The 19,315-nt window shown below is 53.1% G+C and overlaps 1 long non-coding RNA gene across 21 annotated transcripts in view; it reads right to left on the bottom strand.

Annotated features, from left to right (window-relative positions):
• Positions 1 to 6: 6 nt before the first annotated feature.
• LOC308058001 overlaps positions 7 to 19,315 on the bottom strand; it is a 56,466-nt gene continuing 37,157 nt past the window's right edge. For 14 of the 21 annotated variants that reach the window (XR_013925588.1, XR_013925595.1, XR_013925596.1 and 11 more), the window contains 28 exons: positions 18,103 to 19,241; positions 17,255 to 17,419; positions 16,559 to 16,707; positions 15,938 to 16,008; positions 15,362 to 15,532; positions 15,156 to 15,251; positions 14,839 to 14,988; positions 14,120 to 14,740; positions 12,755 to 12,919; positions 12,059 to 12,207; positions 11,438 to 11,508; positions 10,862 to 11,032; positions 10,656 to 10,751; positions 10,339 to 10,488; positions 9,620 to 10,240; positions 8,255 to 8,419; positions 7,559 to 7,707; positions 6,938 to 7,008; positions 6,362 to 6,532; positions 6,156 to 6,251; positions 5,839 to 5,988; positions 5,120 to 5,740; positions 3,750 to 3,914; positions 3,054 to 3,202; positions 2,440 to 2,503; positions 1,651 to 1,746; positions 1,333 to 1,482; positions 7 to 1,234 (listed from right to left, as the gene is read on the bottom strand). This is a non-coding gene — a long non-coding RNA (uncharacterized lncRNA). Of the gene's footprint in view, positions 1,235 to 1,332; positions 1,483 to 1,650; positions 1,747 to 2,432; positions 2,504 to 3,053; positions 3,203 to 3,749; positions 3,915 to 5,119; positions 5,741 to 5,838; positions 5,989 to 6,155; positions 6,252 to 6,361; positions 6,533 to 6,937; positions 7,009 to 7,558; positions 7,708 to 8,254; positions 8,420 to 9,619; positions 10,241 to 10,338; positions 10,489 to 10,655; positions 10,752 to 10,861; positions 11,033 to 11,437; positions 11,509 to 12,058; positions 12,208 to 12,754; positions 12,920 to 14,119; positions 14,741 to 14,838; positions 14,989 to 15,155; positions 15,252 to 15,361; positions 15,533 to 15,937; positions 16,009 to 16,558; positions 16,708 to 17,254; positions 17,420 to 18,102; positions 19,242 to 19,315 lie in introns of all 21 variants that reach the window. The other 7 variants (XR_013925587.1, XR_013925590.1, XR_013925591.1 and 4 more) reach the window with 7 other exon arrangements.

Genomic DNA, 19,315 nt, shown 5'->3' with positions numbered 1-19,315 from the left:
GCCACAGAAAAAAAGAGATTTTAATTAGGAAGTATGAAATATGCATGAAAATCAATCGTTAACCTCACTTTATGGTAGTTATGATCAAGCAAATAAAAAATTTTAGAAAAATATACCCATTCTTAAACCACTGTATGAGACTTACTTTCTACAGCTTACAACATTCAAACAAGGTGAGAGTACAATTAAGAATTCAGCCAGTATGGGTTTTGATCCTGTAATTACACTAAAAGATAGCGTCAGGAAGAATGCAGCTTAATAATTCCTATGCTTTGTCAAAGCCATGATTCCTGCCATTTGAAGAACACCTGTACAACACACAGAGTCTTTCAAGATACAGCAACTAGTAACAGCTTTCTGAATGTAATCGGTAGCTGCCTGTCGAGTTGTCTCAGAGAGCACCCAGAGGTACCGCACAGAGCTTGGATACTATAAAGAAACTGCAGTACATAAAACCCCACATGCAAAGTTTCGTGCTGTTAACATGGTCCTCGACTTGCACGCAGATATGACACGTGACGCTGGAAAACTCGGTCCATGTTAAAAGGAAACGAAACAGTAAATAAAAATAAAAATAATTCAATCCTCTATCGCCATCCAGTGGAAATTAATGAGATGACATCCCAGCACAGAATGCAACCTACCATAGAAATCATTAAGCTATTAACTATTTGAATGTAACTATGATCAGGAAAAGCCTCCACATACTACTCCATAGTATTTAGGTATGCTTTACTACATTTAAGGTTAATGTTAGATAAAATGTATTTTTAACTAAGAAATTTAAAGTGCCGAAGCAGCTAAGTGGCAGAACCAGGCCCGGTCCCTGGCATAGCCCTAATCCAAGGCTGGTTTAAAACCCAGTCCAGTTAATCAGTGGGAGAACAGAGAAGCAACAGATGATCAATCTGTGGACACAGGTGCTTAACGATAAAAGAGGCAATGAAACCTTTTCTTGTCAAATGTAAGGGCACTAAAGAGAAGGTAATTCGACAGACAAGACATAAACCTCTCCAGCTCTTTCCCCACGTCTATTTGGCATTCGTTTCCAAAAACTTTCTCGGGTGAACGTCTTTTGTCTTTGAGCAGTGCGACAGGCGGTTTGCAAACGGCACAAGTCTCTGCTTTTGAAAAATCAGCTCAGACTCTGTAAGCACTTTAGATGGGGCACTTTGTGTTTCAGAGAAACAAAACCAACGCTGAGTCTTTCCTTGAACGACACAGGCCTGTTCACCTTTAAATCAGAGAAACAACGGACGTGGTTCTGATCCCTCAAGGAATCTGTACTTTCCAACAGACTGCACCGTCAGGATCAACAAAGCAGTTTCCTACCGTTTCGCCAGCGAGCCAGAGGACTGTCTCGAGACTAAGTTTCCTTGAACAAACACCGAAGAGATCTTCAAGACTCGGTCCAAATGGCTCCGTCAACCTTGAAATCGTAGTCCCCTTCAGCTCCACACCGCTTCATTCTGGGAACGCCCGCTAGGAAAAGAAAGAAACGGTTTATTCAGTGTAACGATTCGATTGGTATACAAGCCTTCAAGGCTCCCAAGACCAAGCCTAAGAGGGTCAGGACCGTGCATGTTTGTACTCGCAGTGAAGCTCAACACCTTAGGCAACCCTCAGCCGAGACAAAGGTGAAAAACTCACCGGCGCCGAACGTTTCCTCGTCTGTAAGCTGCCCATCCTTGGCATGCAGGACTCCACATTCAAAATTCACAGGTCCCGGAGAAAGAAAACCAAAAACTACAGGACAAACAGACAATCAAACAAAAGACCTCAAATAAGGTTTCCTCTAAGGACTGTTAGATACATCTTTTGTACACGACCTACGCACGGCAACATACGCTTCGTACCAGCTCCGTTACATGCTCAAGTAGCAGACGCCTCAGACTCTGCTTTCCATCACAGATTACGATTTTTTGATGACGTTACTAAAGCTGGTCATCTATTAGTACGATAGGTTATGCCAGTGCCTGAAATGATTTTCGATCTCAGACGCTGCACAGAAACGCCGCAGTTTTTCACTGCAATAAGCAATTGATACCTCAGTCGGTACACGTCACCGAGTGAGTGCTAGGAGTGAAAAGTTTACATTTACCTCTCGCTCTTCGACAGCCAATGAATCCTGTAAACAAAACAACATCTTTAGCACACCGGTACCGAAGACACAGCGCAAAACCCCCCGTTAATGTGCTCCTGTATTTGTTTTAATTTCAAAGTAGCCACTTCAACTGATAAAGACAGCCGATTCTCTACCTGTAACTCTACTCCTCCTTATTATCCTGCTACAGAAAGAAACAAACCGCTAGCATTTCTACGTAACGACTTATTTTTCCAGAGAAGAATAAAAAGCCACAACCGACCAACCAAAAAAAAAAACCAAACAGAAACAAAACAAACAAAAAAACCAAACCCCCAAAACAACTCACCTCCTACCTTCTGTGTCCCAGGATGAAAAGTTTCCTTCGGGTTCTTCCCAAATTTGTCATGACCCACAGGACTGAAATGCAAACGAAATACTGCTTTAGAGGAGAGCGAGCACACACCTCGACATTAAACCATGAACTGGCTGTAGTCGGAATCGATTGCGAGAAGAATCGTTCAAAGAGCCTCGCTGACGTGGAATTTTTTGCGGAAGAGCCATTTATTTCCCACACGACTAACCGCTGAGACTTCTTAAACTTCTTTCTGATTTTAAAAACAGAAACAACTAGGACCCTGCACGGAGATCACTTTTAAGCGTACCGTATTTACTTAGGAAGCACAGAACTTTATTCCCTCGTCCTTCGCTTCGGCTTTCTACGTAACTGTCGTGAGCGTTTTAGGAAGACTCGGTAACCTATCCTATTTCATAAGCTTCTCTTCCATCCCTTTGAAAACAACTCCAGGCACGTCAAATGAAAAACGAGCTGCTCGGCGTCAGGCTCGTACCCCAAAGATCCACAAGCAAGACCAGCTGCCTCGCTCAACGGAAAGCCCTCACGTACAGCATTTCTTCCCAACTCGTGTTTCTACGCGACTGTCATTTTCGCCCCTTTTTTTTCCCCTACCGTGAATTTCTGGAGCTGCGCAGCACGCCACGGAGTGCCAAATGCAGTCTGTCTGAGGCACACCGAGCTGACACGGAGGTCACATCCGATGCGCCTCTCCATCATCGCTTACGCTAGGCCACCACGCCGACAGGATCTCCTGTAGTTCCCTTCGAAAGCAATTAAAAGGCTGAGATTAATTTAATTGACAAAAAAGCAGGTTTGTCGTGCAGCTGAAATTCGTTGACATAGTCGGTACCGAAACTCACGCTGGCTGTGAACGGGGTGAAATGGCAAAGGACCATCAGCCAGGCCCGAGGGAAGGCTCAAAGGCTGTACAAGCTAAAGAACAGCCAGGGAAGGGATTTTAGTCCGAGCCCAGGCGGGCAAAAGGAGATGACGTTAGTCCTGCTGCCTGCAGGCGTGTGGGAAAATCACCCCGGGGTGGGGGGGGAACTCGAGAAAATTGCGTCCTAACGGAAGCAGGGTATTACGGAGAGCTTTTTTTAGGGTAGGATACAGCTACAGCCTCGAGGACGGTCGGCACGCACACAGCCTGTACCGCCACCGCTCCCTAAGCAGCGGCTCGGCGCACGCCGACAGCGGTGACGGAGGACGAGCTTAAGGCAAAAAGCCAAAAGCAAACCCCTCAAAGCCCAGAACCGTTCTCAGGAACGCAGGAGTCAAGCCTAAAAGCGGTTGAAAGCTGCCTCCTACCTCTTCCCCCTCCGACACCGGCACGTTTCCTCGCGATCCCTTTTCGCAAACAAAAGACGGACGCCTGCGGTATCAGCTTGGTCCCGAAGCACCACGACGCGCTTGCTGGCTACACGCTCTCTTCTGACAAGGCTGACAGCTTCTCCGCACGCGACAGCCGAGGCCCTGTGAAACACGAGGAAGGCAAACACCGGTAACGTCTCGCAGGGGTCAGGAGGAAGTCAGGATGCACTCCATTCGGAGCCCGACGCGTTACCCAAAGGAATTACCCCAGCAGAACAAGAGGCAGGAACGATCGGTAGACAGGCAGACAACATGCACGGCAGCGATACCCCCGTCAGACTTGCAGGGCGCTTCCAGACCCAGCCCGCTGCCGCGGCTCAGGCCGGCGGCTGGGGGAAAGACAAAGCCCCGCGCAGAGCTGCGGCGGCTGCCCGGGCAGCCCAGAGGCGGCGGGGGGGGGGCGGCAGGTCGCCGCGGGCCGACCCCTCCCCTCTCCCGGGCCCCGCCAGGCCGCCACAAGCGGCGAGCACCGGGGCCGCCCCGCCGCCGCTCCTCGCCTCCTCGCTGAGGTAGCGGCGCAGCCCCGAGAGACAAAAAAAAAAAAAACAAAAAAAAAAAAACAGCCCAAAATAGGCAGCACCGTGAGGAGCCCGCTGACCACCGTCGCTGCCGGGGAGACGAGAACGGCCGGCAGCCCCGCCGGTCCCGGGCCGGGCCGGGCCGCCCGCCTCAGCCCGCCCGCCGCCGGCACCAGGCGCTCCCCGCCGCGGCCGAGCGCCGGCCCGCCGCCCGCCCCCCCCCCCCTTCGGCCGCTGCCCGCCCGCCCGCCCGCCCGCCCTCAGGCCGAGCGCTCACCCAGCGCGCCGCCGCACGTCCCGGCCCGAAAGTCTTCCAGGCTGCCGGCGAAGGCTCCGCACCGCCACGGGCGCGGCGGCGCGCCGCGCGGGCTGGAAATGAACCCCACTTCCGGGGCCGTCTGCGTAACCCGTACGTGCGAGGCCGAAGCCCCGCCCCTAGGGGGCAAGCCGTTTCCGCGCACGCGCAGAAGCGGAATTGCGTCATACGCATGCGACGCCGCCGGAGACCACGCCCCCTTTGGCTTCAGTCCGGCACTGCGCATGCGCTGCCCTTAGTTTTGCCAGTACCTCTTCTGCGCATGCGCAGAAGCGGAATTGCGTCATACGCATGCGACGCCGCCGGAGACCACGCCCCCTTTGGCTTCAAGCCGGCACTGCGCATGCGCTGCCCGTAGTTTTGCCAGTACCTCTTCTGCGCATGCGCGGAATTGCGTCATCACCACGCGACTACTCCCCCCAGACCACGCCCCCTTTGGCTTCAAGCCCCGTCTGCGCATGCGCTGCCCTTACTCTGCAGGGCGGCCACGCTGCTGCCGCCTGGCGAAAAAATTTCGGTACTGCAGCCAGTCTACCTAACAGACTGCACCCTTTATTAGACGAATGGAAGCGAGAAGGGAACTCTGCCCACGGCCCCTTAGCAAGTCGCCCGGCTTCACATCTCGCTGGATCAACTTCTTCCAGTGAACATATTCAATTCAACCAGTCTAGAGAAAAAGAGAAAAAAAAAAAAAAAAAAAAAGAAAAAACAAAAGAATCACTCGAGAGACCAGGCATACACTTTTTTTTTTTTTTTTCCTTATAAAAACACCAGCAACATTGTCTTCACGATAAAAGAGGCAATGAAACCTTTTCTTGTCAAATGTAAGGGCACTAAAGAGAAGGTAATTCGACAGACAAGACATAAACCTCTCCAGCTCTTTCCCCACGTCTATTTGGCATTCGTTTCCAAAAACTTTCTCGGGTGAACGTCTTTTGTCTTTGAGCAGTGCGACAGGCGGTTTGCAAACGGCACAAGTCTCTGCTTTTGAAAAATCAACTCAGACTCTGTAAGCACTTTAGATGGGGCACTTTGTGTTTCAGAGAAACAAAACCAACGCTGAGTCTTCCCTTGAACGACACAGGCCTGTTCACCTTTAAATCAGAGAAACAACGGACGTGGTTCTGATCCCTCAAGGAATCTGTACTTTCCAACAGACTGCACCGTCAGGATCAACAAAGCAGTTTCCTACCGTTTCGCCAGCGAGCCAGAGGACTGTCTCGAGACTAAGTTTCCTTGAACAAACACCGAAGAGATCTTCAAGACTCGGTCCAAATGGCTCCGTCAACCTTGAAATCGTAGTCCCCTTCAGCTCCACACCGCTTCATTCTGGGAACGCCCGCTAGAAAAAAAAGGAACAGTTTATTCAGTGTAACGATTCGATTGGTATACAAGCCTTCAAGGCTCCCAAGACCAAGCCTAAGAGGGTCAGGACCGTGCATGTTTGTACTCGCAGTGAAGCTCAACACCTTAGGCAACCCTCAGCCGAGACAAAGGTGAAAAACTCACCGGCGCCGAACGTTTCCTCGTCTGTAAGCTGCCCATCCTTAGCATGCAGGACTCCACATTCAAAATTCACAGGTCCCGGAGAAAGAAAACCAAAAACTACAGGACAAACAGACAATCAAACAAAAGACCTCAAATAAGGTTTCCTCTAAGGACTGTTAGATACATCTTTTGTACACGACCTACGCACGGCAACATACGCTTCGTACCAGCTCCGTTACATGCTCAAGTAGCAGACGCCTCAGACTCTGCTTTCCATCACAGATTACGATTTTTTGATGACGTTACTAAAGCTGGTCATCTATTAGTACGATAGGTTATGCCAGTGCCTGAAATGATTTTCGATCTCAGACGCTGCACAGAAACGCCGCAGTTTTTCACTGCAATAAGCAATTGATACCTCAGTCGGTACACGTCACCGAGTGAGTGCTAGGAGTGAAAAGTTTACATTTACCTCTCGCTCTTCGACAGCCAATGAATCCTGTAAACAAAACAACATCTTTAGCACACCGGTACCGAAGACACAGCGCAAAACCCCCCGTTAATGTGCTCCTGTATTTGTTTTAATTTCAAAGTAGCCACTTCAACTGATAAAGACAGCCGATTCTCTACCTGTAACTCTACTCCTCCTTATTATCCTGCTACAGAAAGAAACAAACCGCTAGCATTTCTACGTAACGACTTATTTTTCCAGAGAAGAATAAAAAGCCACAACCGACCAACCAAAAAAAAAAACCAAACAGAAACAAAACAAACAAAAAAACCAAACCCCCAAAACAACTCACCTCCTACCTTCTGTGTCCCAGGATGAAAAGTTTCCTTCGGGTTCTTCCCAAATTTGTCATGACCCACAGGACTGAAATGCAAACGAAATACTGCTTTAGAGGAGAGCGAGCACACACCTCGACATTAAACCATGAACTGGCTGTAGTCGGAATCGATTGCGAGAAGAATCGTTCAAAGAGCCTCGCTGACGTGGAATTTTTTGCGGAAGAGCCATTTATTTCCCACACGACTAACCGCTGAGACTTCTTAAACTTCTTTCTGATTTTAAAAACAGAAACAACTAGGACCCTGCACGGAGATCACTTTTAAGCGTACCGTATTTACTTAGGAAGCACAGAACTTTATTCCCTCGTCCTTCGCTTCGGCTTTCTACGTAACTGTCGTGAGCGTTTTAGGAAGACTCGGTAACCTATCCTATTTCATAAGCTTCTCTTCCATCCCTTTGAAAACAACTCCAGGCACGTCAAATGAAAAACGAGCTGCTCGGCGTCAGGCTCGTACCCCAAAGATCCACAAGCAAGACCAGCTGCCTCGCTCAACGGAAAGACCTCACGTACAGCATTTCTTCCCAACTCGTGTTTCAGCGCGACTGTCATTTTCGCCCCTTTTTTTTCCCCTACCGTGAATTTCTGGAGCTGCGCAGCACGCCACGGAGTGCCAAATGCAGTCTGTCTGAGGCACACCGAGCTGACACGGAGGTCACATCCGATGCGCCTCTCCATCATCGCTTACGCTAGGCCACCACGCCGACAGGATCTCCTGTAGTTCCCTTCGAAAGCAATTAAAAGGCTGAGATTAATTTAATTGACAAAAAAGCAGGTTTGTCGTGCAGCTGAAATTCGTTGACATAGTCGGTACCGAAACTCACGCTGGCTGTGAACGGGGTGAAATGGCAAAGGACCATCAGCCAGGCCCGAGGGAAGGCTCAAAGGCTGTACAAGCTAAAGAACAGCCAGGGAAGGGATTTTAGTCCGAGCCCAGGCGGGCAAAAGGAGATGACGTTAGTCCTGCTGCCTGCAGGCGTGTGGGAAAATCACCCCGGGGTGGGGGGGGAACTCGAGAAAATTGCGTCCTAACGGAAGCAGGGTATTACGGAGAGCTTTTTTTAGGGTAGGATACAGCTACAGCCTCGAGGACGGTCGGCACGCACACAGCCTGTACCGCCACCGCTCCCTAAGCAGCGGCTCGGCGCACGCCGACAGCGGTGACGGAGGACGAGCTTAAGGCAAAAAGCCAAAAGCAAACCCCTCAAAGCCCAGAACCGTTCTCAGGAACGCAGGAGTCAAGCCTAAAAGCGGTTGAAAGCTGCCTCCTACCTCTTCCCCCTCCGACACCGGCACGTTTCCTCGCGATCCCTTTTCGCAAACAAAAGACGGACGCCTGCGGTATCAGCTTGGTCCCGAAGCACCACGACGCGCTTGCTGGCTACACGCTCTCTTCTGACAAGGCTGACAGCTTCTCCGCACGCGACAGCCGAGGCCCTGTGAAACACGAGGAAGGCAAACACCGGTAACGTCTCGCAGGGGTCAGGAGGAAGTCAGGATGCACTCCATTCGGAGCCCGACGCGTTACCCAAAGGAATTACCCCAGCAGAACAAGAGGCAGGAACGATCGGTAGACAGGCAGACAACATGCACGGCAGCGATACCCCCGTCAGACTTGCAGGGCGCTTCCAGACCCAGCCCGCTGCCGCGGCTCAGGCCGGCGGCTGGGGGAAAGACAAAGCCCCGCGCAGAGCTGCGGCGGCTGCCCGGGCAGCCCAGAGGCGGCGGGGGGGGGGCGGCAGGTCGCCGCGGGCCGACCCCTCCCCTCTCCCGGGCCCCGCCAGGCCGCCACAAGCGGCGAGCACCGGGGCCGCCCCGCCGCCGCTCCTCGCCTCCTCGCTGAGGTAGCGGCGCAGCCCCGAGAGACAAAAAAAAAAAAAAAAACCAGCCCAAAATAGGCAGCACCGTGAGGAGCCCGCTGACCACCGTCGCTGCCGGGGAGACGAGAACGGCCGGCAGCCCCGCCGGTCCCGGGCCGGGCCGGGCCGCCCGCCTCAGCCCGCCCGCCGCCGGCACCAGGCGCTCCCCGCCGCGGCCGAGCGCCGGCCCGCCGCCCGCCCCCCCCCCCTTCGGCCGCTGCCCGCCCGCCCGCCCGCCCGCCCTCAGGCCGAGCGCTCACCCAGCGCGCCGCCGCACGTCCCGGCCCGAAAGTCTTCCAGGCTGCCGGCGAAGGCTCCGCACCGCCACGGGCGCGGCGGCGCGCCGCGCGGGCTGGAAATGAACCCCACTTCCGGGGCCGTCTGCGTAACCCGTACGTGCGAGGCCGAAGCCCCGCCCCTAGGGGGCAAGCCGTTTCCGCGCACGCGCAAAAGCGGAATTGCGTCATACGCATGCGACGCCGCCGGAGACCACGCCCCCTTTGGCTTCAAGCCGGCACTGCGCATGCGCTGCCCTTAGTTTTGCCAGTACCTCTTCTGCGCATGCGCGAAAACGGAATTGCGTCATACGCATGCGACGCCGCCGGAGACCACGCCCCCTTTGGCTTCAAGCCGGCACTGCGCATGCGCTGCCCTTAGTTTTGCCAGTACCTCTTCTGCGCATGCGCAGAAGCGGAATTACGTCATCACCACGCGACTACTCCCCCCAGACCACGCCCCCTTTGGCTTCAAGCCCCGTCTGCGCATGCGCTGCCCTTACTCTGCAGGGCGGCCACGCTGCTGCCGCCTGGCGAAAAAATTTCGGTACTGCAGCCAGTCTACCTAACAGACTGCACCCTTTATTAGACGAATGGAAGCGAGAAGGGAACTCTGCCCACGGCCCCTTAGCAAGTCGCCCGGCTTCACATCTCGCTGGATCAACTTCTTCCAGTGAACATATTCAATTCAACCAGTCTAGAGAAAAAGAGAAAAAAAAAAAAAAAAAAAAAGAAAAAACAAAAGAATCACTCGAGAGACCAGGCATACACTTTTTTTTTTTTTTTTCCTTATAAAAACACCAGCAACATTGTCTTCACGATAAAAGAGGCAATGAAACCTTTTCTTGTCAAATGTAAGGGCACTAAAGAGAAGGTAATTCGACAGACAAGACATAAACCTCTCCAGCTCTTTCCCCACGTCTATTTGGCATTCGTTTCCAAAAACTTTCTCGGGTGAACGTCTTTTGTCTTTGAGCAGTGCGACAGGCGGTTTGCAAACGGCACAAGTCTCTGCTTTTGAAAAATCAACTCAGACTCTGTAAGCACTTTAGATGGGGCACTTTGTGTTTCAGAGAAACAAAACCAACGCTGAGTCTTCCCTTGAACGACACAGGCCTGTTCACCTTTAAATCAGAGAAACAACGGACGTGGTTCTGATCCCTCAAGGAATCTGTACTTTCCAACAGACTGCACCGTCAGGATCAACAAAGCAGTTTCCTACCGTTTCGCCAGCGAGCCAGAGGACTGTCTCGAGACTAAGTTTCCTTGAACAAACACCGAAGAGATCTTCAAGACTCGGTCCAAATGGCTCCGTCAACCTTGAAATCGTAGTCCCCTTCAGCTCCACACCGCTTCATTCTGGGAACGCCCGCTAGAAAAAAAAGGAACAGTTTATTCAGTGTAACGATTCGATTGGTATACAAGCCTTCAAGGCTCCCAAGACCAAGCCTAAGAGGGTCAGGACCGTGCATGTTTGTACTCGCAGTGAAGCTCAACACCTTAGGCAACCCTCAGCCGAGACAAAGGTGAAAAACTCACCGGCGCCGAACGTTTCCTCGTCTGTAAGCTGCCCATCCTTAGCATGCAGGACTCCACATTCAAAATTCACAGGTCCCGGAGAAAGAAAACCAAAAACTACAGGACAAACAGACAATCAAACAAAAGACCTCAAATAAGGTTTCCTCTAAGGACTGTTAGATACATCTTTTGTACACGACCTACGCACGGCAACATACGCTTCGTACCAGCTCCGTTACATGCTCAAGTAGCAGACGCCTCAGACTCTGCTTTCCATCACAGATTACGATTTTTTGATGACGTTACTAAAGCTGGTCATCTATTAGTACGATAGGTTATGCCAGTGCCTGAAATGATTTTCGATCTCAGACGCTGCACAGAAACGCCGCAGTTTTTCACTGCAATAAGCAATTGATACCTCAGTCGGTACACGTCACCGAGTGAGTGCTAGGAGTGAAAAGTTTACATTTACCTCTCGCTCTTCGACAGCCAATGAATCCTGTAAACAAAACAACATCTTTAGCACACCGGTACCGAAGACACAGCGCAAAACCCCCCGTTAATGTGCTCCTGTATTTGTTTTAATTTCAAAGTAGCCACTTCAACTGATAAAGACAGCCGATTCTCTACCTGTAACTCTACTCCTCCTTATTATCCTGCTACAGAAAGAAACAAACCGCTAGCATTTCTACGTAACGACTTATTTTTCCAGAGAAGAATAAAAAGCCACAACCGACCAACCAAAAAAAAAAACCAAACAGAAACAAAACAAACAAAAAAACCAAACCCCCAAAACAACTCACCTCCTACCTTCTGTGTCCCAGGATGAAAAGTTTCCTTCGGGTTCTTCCCAAATTTGTCATGACCCACAGGACTGAAATGCAAACGAAATACTGCTTTAGAGGAGAGCGAGCACACACCTCGACATTAAACCATGAACTGGCTGTAGTCGGAATCGATTGCGAGAAGAATCGTTCAAAGAGCCTCGCTGACGTGGAATTTTTTGCGGAAGAGCCATTTATTTCCCACACGACTAACCGCTGAGACTTCTTAAACTTCTTTCTGATTTTAAAAACAGAAACAACTAGGACCCTGCACGGAGATCACTTTTAAGCGTACCGTATTTACTTAGGAAGCACAGAACTTTATTCCCTCGTCCTTCGCTTCGGCTTTCTACGTAACTGTCGTGAGCGTTTTAGGAAGACTCGGTAACCTATCCTATTTCATAAGCTTCTCTTCCATCCCTTTGAAAACAACTCCAGGCACGTCAAATGAAAAACGAGCTGCTCGGCGTCAGGCTCGTACCCCAAAGATCCACAAGCAAGACCAGCTGCCTCGCTCAACGGAAAGCCCTCACGTACAGCATTTCTTCCCAACTCGTGTTTCAGCGCGACTGTCATTTTCGCCCCTTTTTTTTCCCCTACCGTGAATTTCTGGAGCTGCGCAGCACGCCACGGAGTGCCAAATGCAGTCTGTCTGAGGCACACCGAGCTGACACGGAGGTCACATCCGATGCGCCTCTCCATCATCGCTTACGCTAGGCCACCACGCCGACAGGATCTCCTGTAGTTCCCTTCGAAAGCAATTAAAAGGCTGAGATTAATTTAATTGACAAAAAAGCAGGTTTGTCGTGCAGCTGAAATTCGTTGACATAGTCGGTACCGAAACTCACGCTGGCTGTGAACGGGGTGAAATGGCAAAGGACCATCAGCCAGGCCCGAGGGAAGGCTCAAAGGCTGTACAAGCTAAAGAACAGCCAGGGAAGGGATTTTAGTCCGAGCCCAGGCGGGCAAAAGGAGATGACGTTAGTCCTGCTGCCTGCAGGCGTGTGGGAAAATCACCCCGGGGTGGGGGGGGAACTCGAGAAAATTGCGTCCTAACGGAAGCAGGGTATTACGGAGAGCTTTTTTTAGGGTAGGATACAGCTACAGCCTCGAGGACGGTCGGCACGCACACAGCCTGTACCGCCACCGCTCCCTAAGCAGCGGCTCGGCGCACGCCGACAGCGGTGACGGAGGACGAGCTTAAGGCAAAAAGCCAAAAGCAAACCCCTCAAAGCCCAGAACCGTTCTCAGGAACGCAGGAGTCAAGCCTAAAAGCGGTTGAAAGCTGCCTCCTACCTCTTCCCCCTCCGACACCGGCACGTTTCCTCGCGATCCCTTTTCGCAAACAAAAGACGGACGCCTGCGGTATCAGCTTGGTCCCGAAGCACCACGACGCGCTTGCTGGCTACACGCTCTCTTCTGACAAGGCTGACAGCTTCTCCGCACGCGACAGCCGAGGCCCTGTGAAACACGAGGAAGGCAAACACCGGTAACGTCTCGCAGGGGTCAGGAGGAAGTCAGGATGCACTCCATTCGGAGCCCGACGCGTTACCCAAAGGAATTACCCCAGCAGAACAAGAGGCAGGAACGATCGGTAGACAGGCAGACAACATGCACGGCAGCGATACCCCCGTCAGACTTGCAGGGCGCTTCCAGACCCAGCCCGCTGCCGCGGCTCAGGCCGGCGGCTGGGGGAAAGACAAAGCCCCGCGCAGAGCTGCGGCGGCTGCCCGGGCAGCCCAGAGGCGGCGGGGGGGGGGCGGCAGGTCGCCGCGGGCCGACCCCTCCCCTCTCCCGGGCCCCGCCAGGCCGCCACAAGCGGCGAGCACCGGGGCCGCCCCGCCGCCGCTCCTCGCCTCCTCGCTGAGGTAGCGGCGCAGCCCCGAGAGACAAAAAAAAAAAAAAAAACCAGCCCAAAATAGGCAGCACCGTGAGGAGCCCGCTGACCACCGTCGCTGCCGGGGAGACGAGAACGGCCGGCAGCCCCGCCGGTCCCGGGCCGGGCCGGGCCGCCCGCCTCAGCCCGCCCGCCGCCGGCACCAGGCGCTCCCCGCCGCGGCCGAGCGCCGGCCCGCCGCCCGCCCCCCCCCCCTTCGGCCGCTGCCCGCCCGCCCGCCCGCCCGCCCTCAGGCCGAGCGCTCACCCAGCGCGCCGCCGCACGTCCCGGCCCGAAAGTCTTCCAGGCTGCCGGCGAAGGCTCCGCACCGCCACGGGCGCGGCGGCGCGCCGCGCGGGCTGGAAATGAACCCCACTTCCGGGGCCGTCTGCGTAACCCGTACGTGCGAGGCCGAAGCCCCGCCCCTAGGGGGCAAGCCGTTTCCGCGCACGCGCAAAAGCGGAATTGCGTCATACGCATGCGACGCCGCCGGAGACCACGCCCCCTTTGGCTTCAAGCCGGCACTGCGCATGCGCTGCCCTTAGTTTTGCCAGTACCTCTTCTGCGCATGCGCGAAAACGGAATTGCGTCATACGCATGCGACGCCGCCGGAGACCACGCCCCCTTTGGCTTCAAGCCGGCACTGCGCATGCGCTGCCCTTAGTTTTGCCAGTACCTCTTCTGCGCATGCGCAGAAGCGGAATTACGTCATCACCACGCGACTACTCCCCCCAGACCACGCCCCCTTTGGCTTCAAGCCCCGTCTGCGCATGCGCTGCCCTTACTCTGCAGGGCGGCCACGCTGCTGCCGCCTGGCGAAAAAATTTCGGTACTGCAGCCAGTCTACCTAACAGACTGCACCCTTTATTAGACGAATGGAAGCGAGAAGGGAACTCTGCCCACGGCCCCTTAGCAAGTCGCCCGGCTTCACATCTCGCTGGATCAACTTCTTCCAGTGAACATATTCAATTCAACCAGTCTAGAGAAAAAGAGAAAAAAAAAAAAAAAAAAAAAGAAAAAACAAAAGAATCACTCGAGAGACCAGGCATACACTTTTTTTTTTTTTTTTCCTTATAAAAACACCAGCAACATTGTCTTCACGATAAAAGAGGCAATGAAACCTTTTCTTGTCAAATGTAAGGGCACTAAAGAGAAGGTAATTCGACAGACAAGACATAAACCTCTCCAGCTCTTTCCCCACGTCTATTTGGCATTCGTTTCCAAAAACTTTCTCGGGTGAACGTCTTTTGTCTTTGAGCAGTGCGACAGGCGGTTTGCAAACGGCACAAGTCTCTGCTTTTGAAAAATCAACTCAGACTCTGTAAGCACTTTAGATGGGGCACTTTGTGTTTCAGAGAAACAAAACCAACGCTGAGTCTTCCCTTGAACGACACAGGCCTGTTCACCTTTAAATCAGAGAAACAACGGACGTGGTTCTGATCCCTCAAGGAATCTGTACTTTCCAACAGACTGCACCGTCAGGATCAACAAAGCAGTTTCCTACCGTTTCGCCAGCGAGCCAGAGGACTGTCTCGAGACTAAGTTTCCTTGAACAAACACCGAAGAGATCTTCAAGACTCGGTCCAAATGGCTCCGTCAACCTTGAAATCGTAGTCCCCTTCAGCTCCACACCGCTTCATTCTGGGAACGCCCGCTAGAAAAAAAAGGAACAGTTTATTCAGTGTAACGATTCGATTGGTATACAAGCCTTCAAGGCTCCCAAGACCAAGCCTAAGAGGGTCAGGACCGTGCATGTTTGTACTCGCAGTGAAGCTCAACACCTTAGGCAACCCTCAGCCGAGACAAAGGTGAAAAACTCACCGGCGCCGAACGTTTCCTCGTCTGTAAGCTGCCCATCCTTAGCATGCAGGACTCCACATTCAAAATTCACAGGTCCCGGAGAAAGAAAACCAAAAACTACAGGACAAACAGACAATCAAACAAAAGACCTCAAATAAGGTTTCCTCTAAGGACTGTTAGATACATCTTTTGTACACGACCTACGCACGGCAACATACGCTTCGTACCAGCTCCGTTACATGCTCAAGTAGCAGACGCCTCAGACTCTGCTTTCCATCACAGATTACGATTTTTTGATGACGTTACTAAAGCTGGTCATCTATTAGTACGATAGGTTATGCCAGTGCCTGAAATGATTTTCGATCTCAGACGCTGCACAGAAACGCCGCAGTTTTTCACTGCAATAAGCAATTGATACCTCAGTCGGTACACGTCACCGAGTGAGTGCTAGGAGTGAAAAGTTTACATTTACCTCTCGCTCTTCGACAGCCAATGAATCCTGTAAACAAAACAACATCTTTAGCACACCGGTACCGAAGACACAGCGCAAAACCCCCCGTTAATGTGCTCCTGTATTTGTTTTAATTTCAAAGTAGCCACTTCAACTGATAAAGACAGCCGATTCTCTACCTGTAACTCTACTCCTCCTTATTATCCTGCTACAGAAAGAAACAAACCGCTAGCATTTCTACGTAACGACTTATTTTTCCAGAGAAGAATAAAAAGCCACAACCGACCAACCAAAAAAAAAAACCAAACAGAAACAAAACAAACAAAAAAACCAAACCCCCAAAACAACTCACCTCCTACCTTCTGTGTCCCAGGATGAAAAGTTTCCTTCGGGTTCTTCCCAAATTTGTCATGACCCACAGGACTGAAATGCAAACGAAATACTGCTTTAGAGGAGAGCGAGCACACACCTCGACATTAAACCATGAACTGGCTGTAGTCGGAATCGATTGCGAGAAGAATCGTTCAAAGAGCCTCGCTGACGTGGAATTTTTTGCGGAAGAGCCATTTATTTCCCACACGACTAACCGCTGAGACTTCTTAAACTTCTTTCTGATTTTAAAAACAGAAACAACTAGGACCCTGCACGGAGATCACTTTTAAGCGTACCGTATTTACTTAGGAAGCACAGAACTTTATTCCCTCGTCCTTCGCTTCGGCTTTCTACGTAACTGTCGTGAGCGTTTTAGGAAGACTCGGTAACCTATCCTATTTCATAAGCTTCTCTTCCATCCCTTTGAAAACAACTCCAGGCACGTCAAATGAAAAACGAGCTGCTCGGCGTCAGGCTCGTACCCCAAAGATCCACAAGCAAGACCAGCTGCCTCGCTCAACGGAAAGCCCTCACGTACAGCATTTCTTCCCAACTCGTGTTTCAGCGCGACTGTCATTTTCGCCCCTTTTTTTTCCCCTACCGTGAATTTCTGGAGCTGCGCAGCACGCCACGGAGTGCCAAATGCAGTCTGTCTGAGGCACACCGAGCTGACACGGAGGTCACATCCGATGCGCCTCTCCATCATCGCTTACGCTAGGCCACCACGCCGACAGGATCTCCTGTAGTTCCCTTCGAAAGCAATTAAAAGGCTGAGATTAATTTAATTGACAAAAAAGCAGGTTTGTCGTGCAGCTGAAATTCGTTGACATAGTCGGTACCGAAACTCACGCTGGCTGTGAACGGGGTGAAATGGCAAAGGACCATCAGCCAGGCCCGAGGGAAGGCTCAAAGGCTGTACAAGCTAAAGAACAGCCAGGGAAGGGATTTTAGTCCGAGCCCAGGCGGGCAAAAGGAGATGACGTTAGTCCTGCTGCCTGCAGGCGTGTGGGAAAATCACCCCGGGGTGGGGGGGGAACTCGAGAAAATTGCGTCCTAACGGAAGCAGGGTATTACGGAGAGCTTTTTTTAGGGTAGGATACAGCTACAGCCTCGAGGACGGTCGGCACGCACACAGCCTGTACCGCCACCGCTCCCTAAGCAGCGGCTCGGCGCACGCCGACAGCGGTGACGGAGGACGAGCTTAAGGCAAAAAGCCAAAAGCAAACCCCTCAAAGCCCAGAACCGTTCTCAGGAACGCAGGAGTCAAGCCTAAAAGCGGTTGAAAGCTGCCTCCTACCTCTTCCCCCTCCGACACCGGCACGTTTCCTCGCGATCCCTTTTCGCAAACAAAAGACGGACGCCTGCGGTATCAGCTTGGTCCCGAAGCACCACGACGCGCTTGCTGGCTACACGCTCTCTTCTGACAAGGCTGACAGCTTCTCCGCACGCGACAGCCGAGGCCCTGTGAAACACGAGGAAGGCAAACACCGGTAACGTCTCGCAGGGGTCAGGAGGAAGTCAGGATGCACTCCATTCGGAGCCCGACGCGTTACCCAAAGGAATTACCCCAGCAGAACAAGAGGCAGGAACGATCGGTAGACAGGCAGACCACATGCACGGCAGCGATACCCCCGTCAGACTTGCAGGGCGCTTCCAGACCCAGCCCGCTGCCGCGGCTCAGGCCGGCGGCTGGGGGAAAGACAAAGCCCCGCGCAGAGCTGCGGCGGCTGCCCGGGCAGCCCAGAGGCGGCGGGGGGGGGGCGGCAGGTCGCCGCGGGCCGACCCCTCCCCTCTCCCGGGCCCCGCCAGGCCGCCACAAGCGGCGAGCACCGGGGCCGCCCCGCCGCCGCTCCTCGCCTCCTCGCTGAGGTAGCGGCGCAGCCCCGAGAGACAAAAAAAAAAAAAAACACCAGCCCAAAATAGGCAGCACCGTGAGGAGCCCGCTGACCACCGTCGCTGCCGGGGAGACGAGAACGGCCGGCAGCCCCGCCGGTCCCGGGCCGGGCCGGGCCGCCCGCCTCAGCCCGCCCGCCGCCGGCACCAGGCGCTCCCCGCCGCGGCCGAGCGCCGGCCCGCCGCCCGCCCCCCCCCCCCTTCGGCCGCTGCCCGCCCGCCCGCCCGCCCGCCCTCAGGCCGAGCGCTCACCCAGCGCGCCGCCGCACGTCCCGGCCCGAAAGTCTTCCAGGCTGCCGGCGAAGGCTCCGCACCGCCACGGGCGCGGCGGCGCGCCGCGCGGGCTGGAAATGAACCCCACTTCCGGGGCCGTCTGCGTAACCCGTACGTGCGAGGCCGAAGCCCCGCCCCTAGGGGGCAAGCCGTTTCCGCGCACGCGCAAAAGCGGAATTGCGTCATACGCATGCGACGCCGCCGGAGACCACGCCCCCTTTGGCTTCAGTCCGGCACTGCGCATGCGCTGCCCTTAGTTTTGCCAGTACCTCTTCTGCGCATGCGCAGAAGCGGAATTGCGTCATACGCATGCGACGCCGCCGGAGACCACGCCCCCTTTGGCTTCAAGCCGGCACTGCGCATGCGCTGCCCTTAGTTTTGCCAGTACCTCTTCTGCGCATGCGCAGAAGCGGAATTGCGTCATCACCACGCGACTACTCCCCCCAGACCACGCCCCCTTTGGCTTCAAGCCCCGTCTGCGCATGCGCTGCCCTTACTCTGCAGGGCGGCCACGCTGCTGCCGCCTGGCGAAAAAATTTCGGTACTGCAGCCAGTCTACCTAACAGACTGCACCCTTTATTAGACGAATGGAAGCGAGAAGGGAACTCTGCCCACGGCCCCTTAGCAAGTCGCCCGGCTTCACATCTCGCTGGATCAACTTCTTCCAGTGAACATATTCAATTCAACCAGTCTAGAGAAAAAGAGAAAAAAAAAAAAAAAAAAAAAGAAAAAACAAAAGAATCACTCGAGAGACCAGGCATACACTTTTTTTTTTTTTTTTCCTTATAAAAACACCAGCAACATTGTCTTCACGATAAAAGAGGCAATGAAACCTTTTCTTGTCAAATGTAAGGGCACTAAAGAGAAGGTAATTCGACAGACAAGACATAAACCTCTCCAGCTCTTTCCCCACGTCTATTTGGCATTCGTTTCCAAAAACTTTCTCGGGTGAACGTCTTTTGTCTTTGAGCAGTGCGACAGGCGGTTTGCAAACGGCACAAGTCTCTGCTTTTGAAAAATCAACTCAGACTCTGTAAGCACTTTAGATGGGGCACTTTGTGTTTCAGAGAAACAAAACCAACGCTGAGTCTTCCCTTGAACGACACAGGCCTGTTCACCTTTAAATCAGAGAAACAACGGACGTGGTTCTGATCCCTCAAGGAATCTGTACTTTCCAACAGACTGCACCGTC

The sequence above is a fragment of the Falco punctatus genome (genome assembly GCF_963210335.1).
Source record: "Falco punctatus genome assembly, contig: scaffold_234, whole genome shotgun sequence".
NCBI lineage: Eukaryota > Metazoa > Chordata > Aves > Falconiformes > Falconidae > Falco > Falco punctatus.
This window is presented reverse-complemented; position numbering and strand designations above follow the sequence as displayed.